This window comes from Microcaecilia unicolor, chromosome 10 (assembly GCF_901765095.1).
Source record: "Microcaecilia unicolor chromosome 10, aMicUni1.1, whole genome shotgun sequence".
NCBI lineage: Eukaryota > Metazoa > Chordata > Amphibia > Gymnophiona > Siphonopidae > Microcaecilia > Microcaecilia unicolor.
This window is the reverse complement of record NC_044040.1, coordinates 139,012,086-139,027,177: the sequence shown is the minus strand read 5'-3', so window position 1 is coordinate 139,027,177 and position 15,092 is coordinate 139,012,086. Positions and strand designations below refer to the sequence as shown.

General features: G+C 43.6%; 1 protein-coding gene and 1 long non-coding RNA gene across 2 annotated transcripts in view; one reads left to right on the top strand and one right to left on the bottom strand.

The window, feature by feature from the left end:
• The window catches only part of SNED1 (sushi, nidogen and EGF like domains 1), a 684,146-nt gene that overhangs the window by 101,479 nt on the left and 567,575 nt on the right, over positions 1 to 15,092 (top strand).
• Positions 830 to 14,363, bottom strand: LOC115478905. The gene is made up of 3 exons (XR_003943591.1): positions 14,241 to 14,363; positions 9,328 to 9,423; positions 830 to 1,237 (listed from the first exon to the last, which is right to left on the bottom strand). It is a non-coding gene; the product is annotated as an uncharacterized LOC115478905 (long non-coding RNA).

The following is a 15,092-nucleotide window of genomic DNA, read 5'->3' as shown; positions in this document are numbered from 1 at the left end:
AAGAGTGTGGGGGGAGGAGTTATCCCACAAATTCTATAAATGGTGCTTTACCGTGCACCCAGTTTGCATGTGCAATTTAATTGAATAAGCCAACTAGCACCAATAATTGAATGCTAATGATCAATTATTAGCACTAATTGGCATTCAAATTTACACACGCAGTTTTAGTCACGGGGTTCAGTCTGTAAATTTTATGCACAGCTCCAAAAAGGGGGCTTGGTCATGGGAGGCTCATGGGTAGATCAGGGACATTCCTACAATTTACAAGCGCTATTATAGAATAAGGAGGGAGGGATCCGCACCTAATTTAGGCACGATGATTTACACCAGGGTTTACTTGGTGCAAATCCTCACGTCTAAAGTTAGGCTCGAATCCCAGCACTAAGCGCTATTCTATAAACATCATCTTTCAGCACCTCTTATAGAATAGTACTTAGTGTGGGGTTTTTGGTGCTAAATGATAAATAGTAGTAATAGTATTTATAGAATTTGGTCCTATATATACAAATGTATCTAGCATAGAGGGTGTGTATGTCTGAAGCAAAAGGGATGTGTGTATATATCCTGGGTTGTGAGGTGTGTGGGTGTGTCTGGGATGAGTGCTGTTCTGTGGAAATATGCAGTGTGGGTTCACAGCAATAGTTTGTAACCCAGTCACTATAGGTGGCTGCCTTGGTCAGGCCCAGCATTTGAACTTTCACCCAGTTCACAATAATTTATTTATCTACAGGCATGGACCAAAACAGACTGGAAAGACATAATTTGAGCACCCACTGAAAAGTCTCTCACTCAATAACTTAGACTTGTGTTCTGAACCAAAAATAACATTACTTGCAGTCTTCTTTATAGTTCAACAATAGGAACAACAGAAGCAATCCTCATGCAGAGTTTCACATATGATGCCATATGTACATTTCTTTTACAATCTCCATATAGTATTTCATTACTTTAATTATGGAGAACTGTGAAGCTCTCTATCTCTGTACCTTCAATATACCTCCAGTTTCTATATATTGTAGCTGTCAGCTGTACTTAGTTGCAACTTACAGAAACACAGTTGAGGTAATCTCAGTGGCATGGGACAGGTGGCTGATCCCTGATAGTCCACAGGAAATGGGAGTTTAAGTGCTGGTTTCAAAGCTGACACTAGAAAGATGATGCTGCAAAAATTTCTCTTCCAGCCTCAGGAGGTAACTTGAAAACCATCCAGGTGTAGAATTAGTCTGATAATGCCCAGCTGTTAAAAAAAATCACAGTATACACACAGTTATATCCTTCTCCTTCAGTCTTTGCCTAAAGAGGATCAAATTAATATCCTGCTTCTACAACACCCACCACAGATCAGAGATCTGGGTGACACTTCTGGTACCTGCCTGCTTCTTGTAATATACAGTTTGAATGTGTTCACTGGGTAAGCAGAAAACACTTCTATAATGAAAGCTGTGTCAAAGTTCATGGCATCATGCTGGAGTGCTCTCCCTTTAGTGTGGTTAGGACCAGGATGCTAGAGGCATTAGGCATTATGCAAAGTTTGAATCTGGGCTTCCCAAATTATATTTTTGAATCTTCCCTGCTAATTTTATTTTCCTCCTATTTCTAGTATTTCTGCCAGTGGGATACTGTGCCACTCCCATTTCCTCTTATTTAGGACATGGTCTTTGAGATCATCAGGATACACTTTCTCTTAGTTACCAATGACGTAATCACACATCCCAAAGTATAATACCATTGGTGGAGTCTGAAGAATTTTTCTGTGCACATTGCTTTTGCAAAATCCCATAGATTTAAATCCTGGATAATAGGAGGGATCTAGTGAAGCTTGAAGGTGGTCTAGAATTTGGCAGCTAAGATTTAATGCTAAAAAATGCAGGGTTGTGCATTATTTGGTCTAAAAAAAAAAAACCCGAGGGAAAGAGGAATGGGCTTTGATACAATCAGACTGTATATTATGATTAGGTATTTTCTCTGTCCCTTAGTGGGTTCACAATCTAAACTTTGTACCTGGAGCAATGCAGTGAAGTACTTTTGCGCATGAAAGAGGAGCGGGACTTGGGTGTGATCATATGTGATGATTCTAAGGTAGTCAAACAGGTAGAAAAGGTGATGGCAAAAGCCAGAAGCATGCCTGGGTGTGTAGGAAGAGGACTGGCAAGCAGGAAAAAGGAGATGATATTGTACCTGTTGAAATCTATGGTGAGGCCCCGTTTAGAGTACCGTGTACATTTATGGAGATCGCACCTTCAAAAAGATATAAACAGGATGGAGTTGGTCCCGAGGGCAGCTATTAAAATTGACAGAGTTCTTCATCTTAAAGCATATGGGGACTGACTTAAAAGATCTCAATATGTATACTTTGGAAGAAAGGCGGGAGAGGAGCAATGTGATAGAGACATTTTAAAACGTCCGTAGCATAAATGCACAGGAGACAAGCTTCTTTCATTTGGAAAGAAGCTCTAGAATGGGGGGGCATAAGATGAAGGTGAAAGTGGGCAGATTCAAGAGTAACCTAAGGAAATAGTTCTTTGAGGAGAGTGGTGAATTTGTGGAATGATCTTTTGGTGAAGGTGGTGGAGACAAAGACTGTATCTAAATTCAAGAAAGCTTGTGATAAATACATAGGATTTCTAAGGAAGAGATAGTAAATTGTACAGATGGGCAGTCCAGATAGGCCATACGGTCTTTATCTGCCTTCATTTTTTTGTTTCTTTTCCTGTGCATGAGGAAAAATGATTTCCTTAAAGGAATCATTTTTGTTTTGTCCTCAAAACATCCTATTTCCACTGAAATGGAAATTCTCCAAGGAACCAGCCTAAGACCTTCCATTGTTCATGCCTATCAAATATGCAGAGACACAAATCTGATTAGGGAGCTCTCCAACAAATCCCATCTGAAAGCACCCAGTACATTTCTTTACCTTCTAAAACTTCTGTTGGTAAGAAGTAAAACCACATAAAACCACACCAACTGCATGCAGATCTCAGTTTTATGGTGCTGCAATCACAAGTAGATAAAATAAAAAAAAGGGGGGGTTGTCATAGTTTAAATCTGTTGTGATACTCACATATGTTCACAGGTGTGAAAGGTGGCAACATAGCTTTCTCAAACATTTAATTTAATAAATTCAGTTCACAGTGGTAGCCATCACCAAAGGCTGAACAAAATGACATCAAAATTTGTTTGAAAAGTCATCTGAGTAGCAACCAACATGTCAAGTGTTCATTGCTGGACACATAGGGGGAGGTTACTTCTCGCTAATCTGGATCTACAGCTAGGCTACCGCAGCAGCCTAGCAGTAACTCCCACCCCTAGCGTGCACCACTTCCGGCGCTACAAAATTATTTAAATTTTTATAGTGCCGGTGTTTACATAGCAGTAATTGGGCAGTGCCGCGTGCTGCCTGGTTACCGCTGGCTTAGTGCAGGAGCCCTTACCACCGCCTGGCAAGTCACAGCTATTTCTTTTTTTAAAAAAGACAACCTTTTACCCACTGTGGTAAAAAGGGGCCTCAGTGTGTATCAAAAACACACACTGATGCCAGCGCAGGCCCCCTTTTACCGCAGCATGGTAAAAGGACCCCATAGCAAATCTCCTTGGAGTATTAAAATGTGAATGTCTATCCAGGTAAAGACGGAAACAGCAGTTCACTGTCAAAACTTATCAGGAAGGTGTTACCATGTCACACTGCATCCTCTATAACTCCTTCAGTCAAATGTATGTCATTCTGGAGTGAATGCAGAAAGACATAGCACCTGTACTGTCCAAAACTTTCAAAAACGTTAAGGCTAACACTCCTAGACCCAATCATAAGCACTCTCCATTACCACATTAGTACTCAACACAGTCAATTTTGTCATTATAAAAGACATCTATCAACAAAACCTCATCCTGAGGGGAAAAAATCTCTGGGTTAGGGACTTCACCCTGAATATATATTTTACTCATTCTCTACTTATCTCCTCATACATCAATATTACACAATTATACTTAACATATTGCATTACATTATTTCTCAAATCAGTTCTGCTGGCCAAGGGGAACAATCTTCATCAGAAAATCCCATCTGAATTTACACCTATTTGTTTGTTTATATCATGCCAAAACTCATTAAAGGCTATGAACATGAACCAACACCAGTGCATCTTTCTTCATAATGTATCCTATTTTATATCTAATCTCCGTAAGGGAAATTCTCCTTTAATATCATTAATATGTACAATTGTTTTCTATTAGGTATGACTACATGGCTAGATCTTTATTCACATTAAAGGGTGGATTTAATTTTATCAAAAACCCACTTTTAAGAAGTAGGACACCTATAATAGGGTGGTAACCTGAACTTTTATCTATTTACACTCAAAGACCGTAACATTTAATCATAATCTTGTGGTCTAAATCGTATAATATTCCTTTCTAAATTTCTCATTATATGGGAATAAAGGGATGGCTTCCCATTTGACTCCTTCTTCCTTCCCTTGAACCATTCAGAATGTATCTGAAAGGCTGATCAAGCAGTAGATTAACCCAAAACTTAAACCAACTCCATGTACTTAATTACTTCTTTCTTCATCTACCTTCATCTATTAAGTGGCGGGAACTACCCACACCTACTGCCTACAGTTGTAGTTTTCCTTTCCTCCTTCGCTTACCCTTTCTCACCTGTCTCTTAAAAAAGTGCAGGGCACAAATATGTTCACTAAACATGCTATTAAACCCCTTTCTGGGGCAACAGCCTCAGACCACATACTCCCTAGCCCAAGACCACAGGATACTAAGCTTCCTAGTTCAGTGAAAAGACATGACACTTGGAATATAACAAAGCAATAGTAATTATTATTATCTTTGTCATACTGTTTTTCCTATGTAGGGGAAATGTGGTTAGGGAAAAGTTAGGGACCAAAAAAGGGGTGGGGGCCTCCAGGGAAATCAGGTGGTCTTGTCCTCGCAAGGCCTTCTGGAAGAGATTCCTGAGTAGAGGCCTTGTCACTGCTCTGGAGTACCATTTTTCCCTGATTGCCTTCTGTGCAGTGCAAACAGGCAAGATTGACTACTGTTCAGGAGGAGCACAGTCTCCCAACATCAGCCACCAGCCCCCTGATGATGCTGCCATAAATGCGCTGCAACAGGTCATCAGTTTCCCCAATGCTTTTCAAAGTGCTTTGCTCAGACAAATGGTGACGGAACCCACGAGGGAGGGAGCAACGCTGGATCTGGTGCTCACAAATGGGGATAGTGTGTCAAATGTCCGAGTGGGTGCCCACCTGGGCAGCAGTGACCATCAAACCGGTTGGTTTTATTTATTTATTTTTAACATTTGTATCCCGCATTTTCCCACCTATTTGCAGGCTCAATGTGGCTTACTGTTAGTTTACATTTCAATCCCTTACAGCTGAGATAGTGGAGATTCAGGAACGTACGAGATGAGCTGAGTTCCTGGTTGGTAGGTCGATAAGGTCTGACATATACCCCGGAGCTTCACCGTGTATGATCTTATGAACAATGGTGCAAACAATGGTTTGATATGACAGCTGAAGTGGAGGGCGGCCACTCAAAACTCAAAGTCCTGGATTTCAAGCATGCTGACTTTAGTAAAATGGGAGAATACCTGAGGAAGGAGCTGATGGGCTGGAAGGACATACGAGAAGTGGAAGGACAGTGGTCCGGGCTGAAAGACGCTATAAATATGGCCACAAACCTTTATGTAGGGAGAGTAAATAAAAGCAAGAGAAAAAGGAAACCAATATGGTTCTCCAAGCAAGTGGCTGAGAAAATAAAGGCTAAAGAGTTGGCGTTCCTGAAACACAGAAAAACTAAAGAAGAGGAAAACGGAGAGGAATACCGGATGAAACTGAAAGAAGCCAAGAGAGAGTCTGGCGAAACCGCAAGCGGAAGAACCAATGGCTAGAAATGTAAGGAGGGGTGACAAAAATTTATTCAGGTATATTAGTGAAAGGAGGAAGACTAAAAAGGGAATTATGAGACTGAAAGATGCTGCGAACCGCTATGTAGATAATGATGAAGAAAAAGCAAATTTGCTAAATAGATACTGGAGAAGGACCACGATTGACTGGCAAAAGTACATTTGAGAATGAAGTGGATATAGCACCGTTCACGGAAGAGAGTGTGTATGAACTTGAAAATCTAAAGGTGGACAAAGCCATGGGACCGGACAGGATCCACCCCAGGATATTGAGGGAGCTCAGAGAGGTTCTGGTAGGTCCTCTTAAAGATTTGTTTAATAAATCCTTGGAGACAGGAGAAGTTCCGTGGGATTGGAGAACAGTGGATGTGGTCCTTCTTCACAAAAGTGGTGTTAGGGAAGAAGCTGGAAACTATAGGCCGGTAAGCCTCACTTCGGTTATTGGAAAAGTAATGGAAGCAATGCTGAAGGAAAGGATAGTGAATTTCCTGGAAGCCAATAAGTTGCAAGATCCGAGACAACATGGTTTTACCAAAGGTAAATCGTGCCAAACGAATCTCATTGAATTCTTTGACTGGGTGACCGGAGAATTGAATCATGGACGTGCTATAGACGTAATCTACTTAGGTTTCAGCAAAGCTTTTGACACGGTTCTCCACAGGAGGCTCTTGAATAAACTTCACAGGCTGAAGATAGGACCTGACATGGTGAACTGGATTAGGAACTGGTTGACGGACAGACACCAGAGGGTGGTGGATAATGGAATTCGCTCGGATGAGGGAAAGGCGAGTAGTGGAGTGCCTCAGGGATCGGTGCTGGGGCCGATCCTGTTCAATATATTTGTGAGTGACATTGCTAAAGGGTTAGAAGGTAAAGTTTGCCTTTTTGCGGATGAAACTAAGATTTGTAACAGAGTAGACAACCAGGAGGGAGTGGAAAACATGAAAAAGGATCTGCAGAAGCTAGAAGAATGGTCTAAGGTTTAGCAATTATAATTCAATGCGAAGAAATGCAAAGTGATGCACTTAGGGAGTAGAAATCCATGGGAGATGTACGTGTTAGGCGGTGAGAGTCTGATATGTACAGACGGGGAGAGGGATCTTGGGGTGATAGTATCTGAGGATTTGAAGGCGACAAAACAGTGTGACAAGGCGGTGGCCATAGCTAGAAGGTTGCTAGGCTGTATAGAGAGGTGTGACCAGCAGAAGAAAGGAGATGTTGATGCCCCTGTATAAATCATTGGTGAGGCCCCACCTGGAGTATTGTGTTCAGTTTTGGAGGCCGTATCTTGCTAAGGATGTAAAAAGAATTGAAGCAGTGCAAAGAAAAGCTACAAAAATGGTATGGGATTTGCGTTACAAGACTTATGAGGAGAGACTTGCTGACCTGAACATGTATACCCTGGAGGAAAGGAGAAACAGGGGTGATATGATACAGACGTTCAAATATTTGAAAGGTATTAATCCGCAAACAAACCTTTTCCGTAGATGGGAAGGCGGTAGAACTAGAGGGCATGAAATGAGATTGAAGGGGGGCAGACTCAAGAAAAATGTCAGGAAGCATTTTTTCAATGAGGGAGTGGTGGATACTTGGAATGCCCTCCCGTGGGAGGTGGTGGAGATGAAAACGGTAACAGAATTCAAAAATGCATGGGATAAACATAAAGGAATCCTGTTCAGAAGGAATGGACCCTCAGAAGCTTAGCGGAGATTGGGTGGCAGAGCCGGTGGTGGGAGGCAGGGCTAGTTGTTGGGAGGCGGGACTAGTGCTGGGCAGACTTCTACGGTCTGTGCCCTGAAAATGGCAGATACAAATCAAGGTCAGGTATACACATAAAGTAGCACATATGAGTTTATCTTGTTGGGCAGACTGGATGGACCATACAGGTCTTTTTCTGCCGTCATCTACTATGTTACTATGAGTTGGAAGGCACTGTAGCTAGAAGCCTTGCTCCCCCAACAGTCACAATCAGTTCCGGAGTCTGTTTCTCCATAGTTTTGCCTGCAGAATGTCACAGCAATCTCTGAGAGACCTCGCTCACAGGATCTGCATCCTGATCTTCCTGGAGGTGAAGCCTTTGCAGTTTTCCCAAGAGTTTTTTGGGTAGCCCTCGTCTATATAGCATTACAATAATTTAGATGGCTCAAAACTAATGACTGCATTACAGTTCAAAACTTTTGAGGATGCAGGTAAGGATGTAAATGTCATACAAATGTATACAATGAAAGTAATGCCTTCCTAGCTATAGCAGAGATCTGTGGATCCAGGGTCAATTCATAATCAGTAAGGACACCCAAACTTTTTACCTCTTTTTGCACACCGATTTAAACCCCCATTTCTAATAAAATTCTAAAGTGTATTGGTTTAGCGGGAACAACTGACCCAAATGATTTCTGGTTTATTTGTGTTAAGCAGCATATAGTTGTAGATCGATCATTTTTCCAGCTGGAAAAGAAAAACACGCTTCCATTATATCCAATAACAAATCTGATAATAAGGTAAAAAAAAAAAAATCAAACATCAGCAAATACGTAAAGCTTCAACCCACAACTTATATCTACCACTGGGTGGAAATAGATATTAAACAGAATAAGGAATAACCTTGCAGGAGACCATATTGGAGATTTTGAGGCCCTGAAATCAAATTTTCCACCTTAACTGTAATGGACCTATCCTTCAAGAAAGAACTAATCCAATTAAGTGTTTCCCACCCCCACCCCCACCCCGACTCCGACTCCAAATCTTCAAACATTTTTGCAATGATGGTTCAGATTTTGTATGAGAAAAGTCCATGCTGTTTGCAGGATTGGATGGTTTGGTATAAACCTGGAAGGCCTTTACCCATCCCCAACCATATCCATCTTCTGCTTTCAAGCATCTCCTGTCTATTTGACATTTTTCTGTCTTCATGTCCACCATTATTCCTTCTGGCTCCATATCTCTCCTGTCCATAACCTCCCCTCTGTGTCCCTGTCCCTACTCCCCCATGTTCAGCAACTGCCCTCTGTATCCCCATCCCTCTCCTCCCCTCTGTTCCCATGTTTCTGGCCCTGGGGTGGGAATGCAGGAGAGAGGAAGAAAGAAGGGGGAACATTTCTCCCTCTTCTCTCCCCTGCACCATAGTACTGCATCTCATTCTCCCCCTCACCAGATCCAGCTTTTTGCTGGTCTCCCCTCCCTCATGATTCCCATAGTTCTCTCTCCCCTTCCCTTCCCTCTGGTGGACCATTAGATATCCAAACTGTGAAGGTAGTTTTAAAAACAAGGCCTTTGTCTTTTTTTTTTTTTGGGGGGGGGGGGGGGGGGGGGTGATAGATCCAACCTTATGCAATGGCATTGCAGTGGATTTGAGGATGAAACTGCACTATTTCTCAACCAAACAAAAAAACTATCAAAAACCGAGTTTTTACCAGAGTGATTGTAAATATACAGGACCACTTTTGAAGGAGTAGAAGATCTCTGTTGTGGAGAGCCAAGTCATTTTGTGTTTAGGCAGGTGTTATTCACTGTAATAACAAGGTGTGGTAATATGAGTGATGGAAAAACATGGAATTCTCATAAAATACAGAGGGCAGTGCAATATCAAAAGGGAAGCTTTATTACTATTCAAAAGGGAAATAAACAGGCCTGTCTCCTCACAGGTTTTACATGCTCAATAAAGTCTCTCAAACACAGTCCCTTGAACTTTGGCCCTGACGGGTTCCAATATATACTACTTCTCTTTCTTGGTTCAGGGTCCCTGCAATTTGGCCCAGACACATCTTCCACAGGTTAAATATGCAGTCACTTCCTGTCTGTGGCATACCTAGCGTTTTTGACACCCGAGGCCAATCATTTTTTAACACCCCCTCCTCTATATGAAAAAATTATTTTTAGTAATAAACCACAAGTCACACAATAAGGGTGTATCTAGGAAAAGGCAGCATCTTAAACATTGTAGTGAGCACTAGAACATCAATACAGCCATTGTAAAACTAAACAAGCTAGATTAGTAAAGATGATCATGTCAACAGAAAACCATATCTTTTCCACAAACATAGAACACAGATACATCCTCACCCAGTATAGAATAAGTAACCACAAACTAAAAATAAAAATATGTAGACAAAAATTAAACTGAACCCCCAAGAAGCCAGATTCTGCATACAACACCACAGAAACAGTGATGAATGTCCCCTAGTGCTGTGCAAAATATAAATATAAAGATAGCAGATGTAAATTTGAAAAACAAAACCTGTCAAACACCAATTACCACTTTACAAATTAACAAATAGAAATAAAATGAAAAATAAGATAATGCATCTTTCAGTTAGCTTTCAGAGGCCAAAACCTCCTTCTTCAGGTCAGTACAGTATACTGCTGTTACGGTATCCTGCCCTGACCGGAGGATGGGGGTCTCTGAAAGTTAGTCAAAAATGTATTAAAATTAGTCCAATAAAAAGATCACCTTATTTCATTATATATATATATATATATATATATATATATATATATATATATATATATATAATATTTCTACCTTTGTTGTCTCTGGTTTCTGCTTTTCTCATCTCTTCACTCTCTCCCTTCCATCCAGCATCTGCCCTCTCTTTCTTTCTCCATTCCATCCAATCTGCCCACCTCCCCCTCTCTCTCTGCCTTCCATCTAGCGTCTGCCTGGTTTCTCTGCCCCTTCCATCCACTCTCTGCCATCTTGCACCTGCCCTCTCCTCCTTTCCATATGGTGTCTGCACTTTCCCTGCCCCTTCCATCCAGTGGCGTACCAAGGGGGGCGGTGGGGGCGGTCCGCCCCAGGTGCACGCCGCTGGGGGGTGCCGCGCTTCTGTCGGCAATGCTCGTTCCCTGCTCCCTCTGCCCCGGAATGGGTAACTTCCTGTTCCGGGGCAGAGGGAGCAGAGAACGAGAAAAGCCGACAGATGCGCGGCACCCCCCCAGCAGGTAAAGATGCACCCGGGGGGGGGGGGGGGGTCGTTTCACCGGGGGAGGTGTCCGTCATTTCGCCGCTGGGGGGGTGCCGCGCGTCTGTCGGCAACGCTGGTTCCCTGCTCCCTCTGCCCCAGAACAGGAAGTAACCCGTTCTGGGGCAGAGGGAGCAGGGAACGAGCGTTGCCAACAGACGCACGGCACCCCCCCAGCAGGTAAAGATGCTCCTTGGGGGGGGGGGGTGTCCGTCGTTTCGCCGGGGGCGGGGCGTGCTGCACCCGGGGGTGGTGCATCGGCGATCCGTCCCAGGTGTCAGCCACCCTAGGAACGCCACTGCTTCCATCCACTGCCTATCCCTTCTTTCTCTTCCATCCATCCCATGCCCCCATCTTTCCTTTTTACATGATGCTTTTCAGCATCTCCCCTTCTCTCCATCTTTATCAGTCCTCTGTTACTCATCCCCATCCATATCCATCTGCTTTCCAGCATCTCTTGTCTATTTGACTTTTTTCTCTCTTCATGTCCACCATTATTCCTTCTGGCTCAATATCTCTCCTGTCTATATCCTCCCCTCTGTGTCCCTGTCCCTATTCCCCCCATGTTCAACATCTGCCCTCTGTGTCCCCATCCCTCTCCTCCTCTCTGTTCCCATGTTTCTGGCCCTGATGTGGGAATGCAGGAGAGAGGAAGAAAGAAGGAAGGAAGGGGGAACATCTCTCCCCTGTACCATAGTACTGCATCTCATTCTCCCCCTCACCAGATCTAGCATTTTGCCAGTCTCCCCTCCTTCATGATTCCCATATTTCTCTGTCCCCTCCCCCTCCCTCTGGTGGTTCCAGCTTCCACCCCCCCCCCCCCCCACCTTCTTCATCCTTGCTCTCGCTTCCTCCTTCCCCTTTGGTCCTGCATCCCTCTTCCTCCTCTCTCCACCCTCCTTCCCCTTCAGTCTGGCATCACATCATCCTCTCTCCATCCCTCTTTCCCTTTCCTTACGGTCTGGTATTGCTTTCCCTCCTCTCTCTACCCTACCCTGCAGGCTTCCAAGCTTCCAGGCCCGCCGGCAGTATCAGCAATATAAGCACCGTCTTCAACTGCCCCGGAAGCCTTCTCTATACAGCTTCCCATGTAGGTGGGACACTGTACAGAGAAGACTTCCGGGATGGCTGAAAGCATCACTTACATAGCTGATGCTGACGCTGCTGGAGGTCTGGAAGTTTAAAGGCCTGCAGTGGGCAAGGGGGGGTGAAGAAAGGAGGGAGAGGGATACCACACCAGTCAGGGGGGATGGAGACATCCATGGCAGCACCGCACCAGTCAGGAAGAGGGGGAGATACCCATGGCAGCAGTCTCTTATGATCTGCACATGGGGCTTAAAGAGATTTCCAAGTCCTGGAATTCCTCCAGCCTTGCTTGTATTCCTGTCTCTGCAGGGTCCCTTCCTAGGGACTTGGCACTCAGGCACCTTATCTCAGCCTGCTGTTCAAGAGCTTTCCTGAGCTTGGCTTTCTCTACTTCCATGCACTGCAACATGCCCTCACGTTGTCTGATTCCTTCACCTTGACTTTGCAACTGGCTTTTAGCATCTACCAGTTGTTGTTGGAGGGTCTTCTTTTCCTCCCATAATTGACATGCATGGCTTCCTGCAGTTCATCTGCCAGCATCTTAATACAGTGGTCGGCCTCCTCCAACTCACTAACTAAATCCTGAGGTGAGTCCTGAACCTCTACTTGGTGATCTTCAAGAGTTCTGTCTCATCCCCTGGTTGAGACACCATGGCAGACAACAAATCCAGGTCTTCAGTCACCTTTGGACTACCTGCACTGCGCATAAGACAAACATTTAAACTCTACCTATTGTCTATGACAGGTCCCCTTTTCCTTCCTGAGGCTTCTGGACTTGGGTTGTAACTCACTCCCTTGCCCAGGCATCACTTTCCTTTGCTGCCCAGCTACTTGTCTAGTTCTGGCTTTCTGCCTTTTCCAGGGCTCTTAGCCTCCAAAATCCTTTGACTTTTGACAGGTCACTTAACTTACTCTTTCTTGGGGACTCCATTATCTTCCTTCCTCCTGGTATCTTCTCATCTATCCCAGTAGGCTCTCTGCTAGTCACCCCTTGTGACTGTTTTATGGCCCTTTTTTTTTCTTTTTTTGGCCTTTTTCTGTTCCTCTGAATTCACAGGGCATTGCTGCAGGGTTAACCAGGTTTCTTCTCATTCCTGGTCCCACACTCCCATCTTGGAGTCTTACTTTTTCGTTCCTCAAGGCACACTCACTGGTCCCCCACCAGTATATGATAGAATAATGGCTTGAAACAACTACTCCACTTCAGGATTTCCAACTGCTCCAGTTGCATCTTACAATGCAGCCACTTCTATCTTCAGCTCACAGCTTTGAGTCTTGCTCCCTCTAGTCTGCTGTGCATTCAGGAGTTGGCCTTGTTTCAGGACACCCACATCCAGCTCCAATCACTATTCTGGATTGGGTTTCCTAACTGCTCTAGCCCAAATTTAAAAGACAGCAGATCAAACTTTCACTTTCACACTGAACCCACCCCTGTTCCAGGAGCTACTTCTCAGTTAATTGCACTGCCTCCATAAGCTGTGTTTCATCCAGGTGCACACTGTGTCTTAATGAAGCTCTCAGCTGTTAGCACTCTGACATTTTTAGCTCACTCTGAGGCCACAACACTCTTCCACTTTCCTTCCAATAGGGAACAGCTTCCAGGGTTCTTGCTTTCACACTTTTAAACTTTTTTTCCTCTCTTCTTCCACTTTGCCAATTCTCCTGGCTAGCTGTGGCTTGCATAACAGCCCCAAACACACACTGCTGGACTTCTCTGGCTCCTCCTGGCCAGTCTTCTGGTTTACTCCAACCAGAGTTTACTTTTTGCTTTACAACAGTATTCTAAAATCCCACAGAAAAAAACACTGCTCGTCCTGCACTTGCTAACTCTTTTTTTTAATTTCCCCTAGCTCTCTAAGGCAAAGCTAATCTATTTAGCCGTTCCAGAATTTTCCTCCCCTGAGCTGTACTGAGGCCCATGCCCTGGAAGTATATGAAGTCACCTTCTTTGAAGCAGAAGCTCATATCCCAGTGCTGCTACCATATGTGATAGTGTGAGTGATAGAAAGCTCAGAATCCTCATAAAATAGAGAGGGCAGTGCAATATCAAAACAAAAGATTACTGTACAAATGGAAATACACAGCCTGTTTCCTCACAGGTTTTGCACTCTCAATAAAGTCTCTCAAACACAATCCTTGAACATTGTCCCTGACAGGTTCTACACTTCAATATATACTACTTTTCTTTCTTGGTTCAGGGTCCCTGCTGCTTGTCTCAGACACAGGATAAATATCCACTCACTTCCTCTTAACTTAGGTTCCAAGGAAACCTCTCCTACCTCATTGAAACCTCTGCTTTATTTAAACTTGAGGTAGCAGTGTCTGCTGAGAGCCACTCTGCTTCCCCAGGTACTGCAGCCAACAGGATATGCTGGGAGAACCCTTGCCCTTAGGACCTCACCTTCTTGAGGTCTCTTCCTGGGAAATATCCTTCCCTGGGGCATCCCTAATCTGTTAAACCTCAAGGCATTTAACTCTATTTTAGCATGAGCCCTGCCCCTCTGACTCAGCCTTAGAATTGGCAAGCTAGGGCCACCTACTGTAAGGTTGCTAAACTGCACCACCAGTGAGGGAGTGCTCTTTATTGTACCACCCACTCCCTCACACAAGTTATGAAAGGCAATATCAAATACTGTCAGTAGGTTAAGAAAGAGCAAAAAATATAATACTTTGTGATAACAGGAATTTGTGCATGTATTCTATTTATTTATTTATTTAAATTTATCTTTATTGAATGAATAAACAAAAAATTAAGTGAAATAACAGCTATGCCAGTTAGAACATTTGTTCCAATATTATATCATAGAGAATGGCTCCTTCCTTGCCCTTACTACCCTTCAATCCCCATTATCCCCACTGTAAACACTATAACCCCCCTCCCCTGAGAATCATGCCAGTCATGGGACCAATAGAACAATCTTATCAATATATTAGGTCTACACATCCAATGCATTGAGAATTTTGCTTCTCAATTTCAAGGGCAGTGAATATACTTCTCCCAAATAGATAAGAATAACTTCCTCCTTTTAAAAGAGAGATGAACATCTTTTCCCCCCAAAACCCACTACCCCCAATGGTACACCACTACAATAGACCTTATGAGTGAAGGAGGCACCTATATATGGGTACAT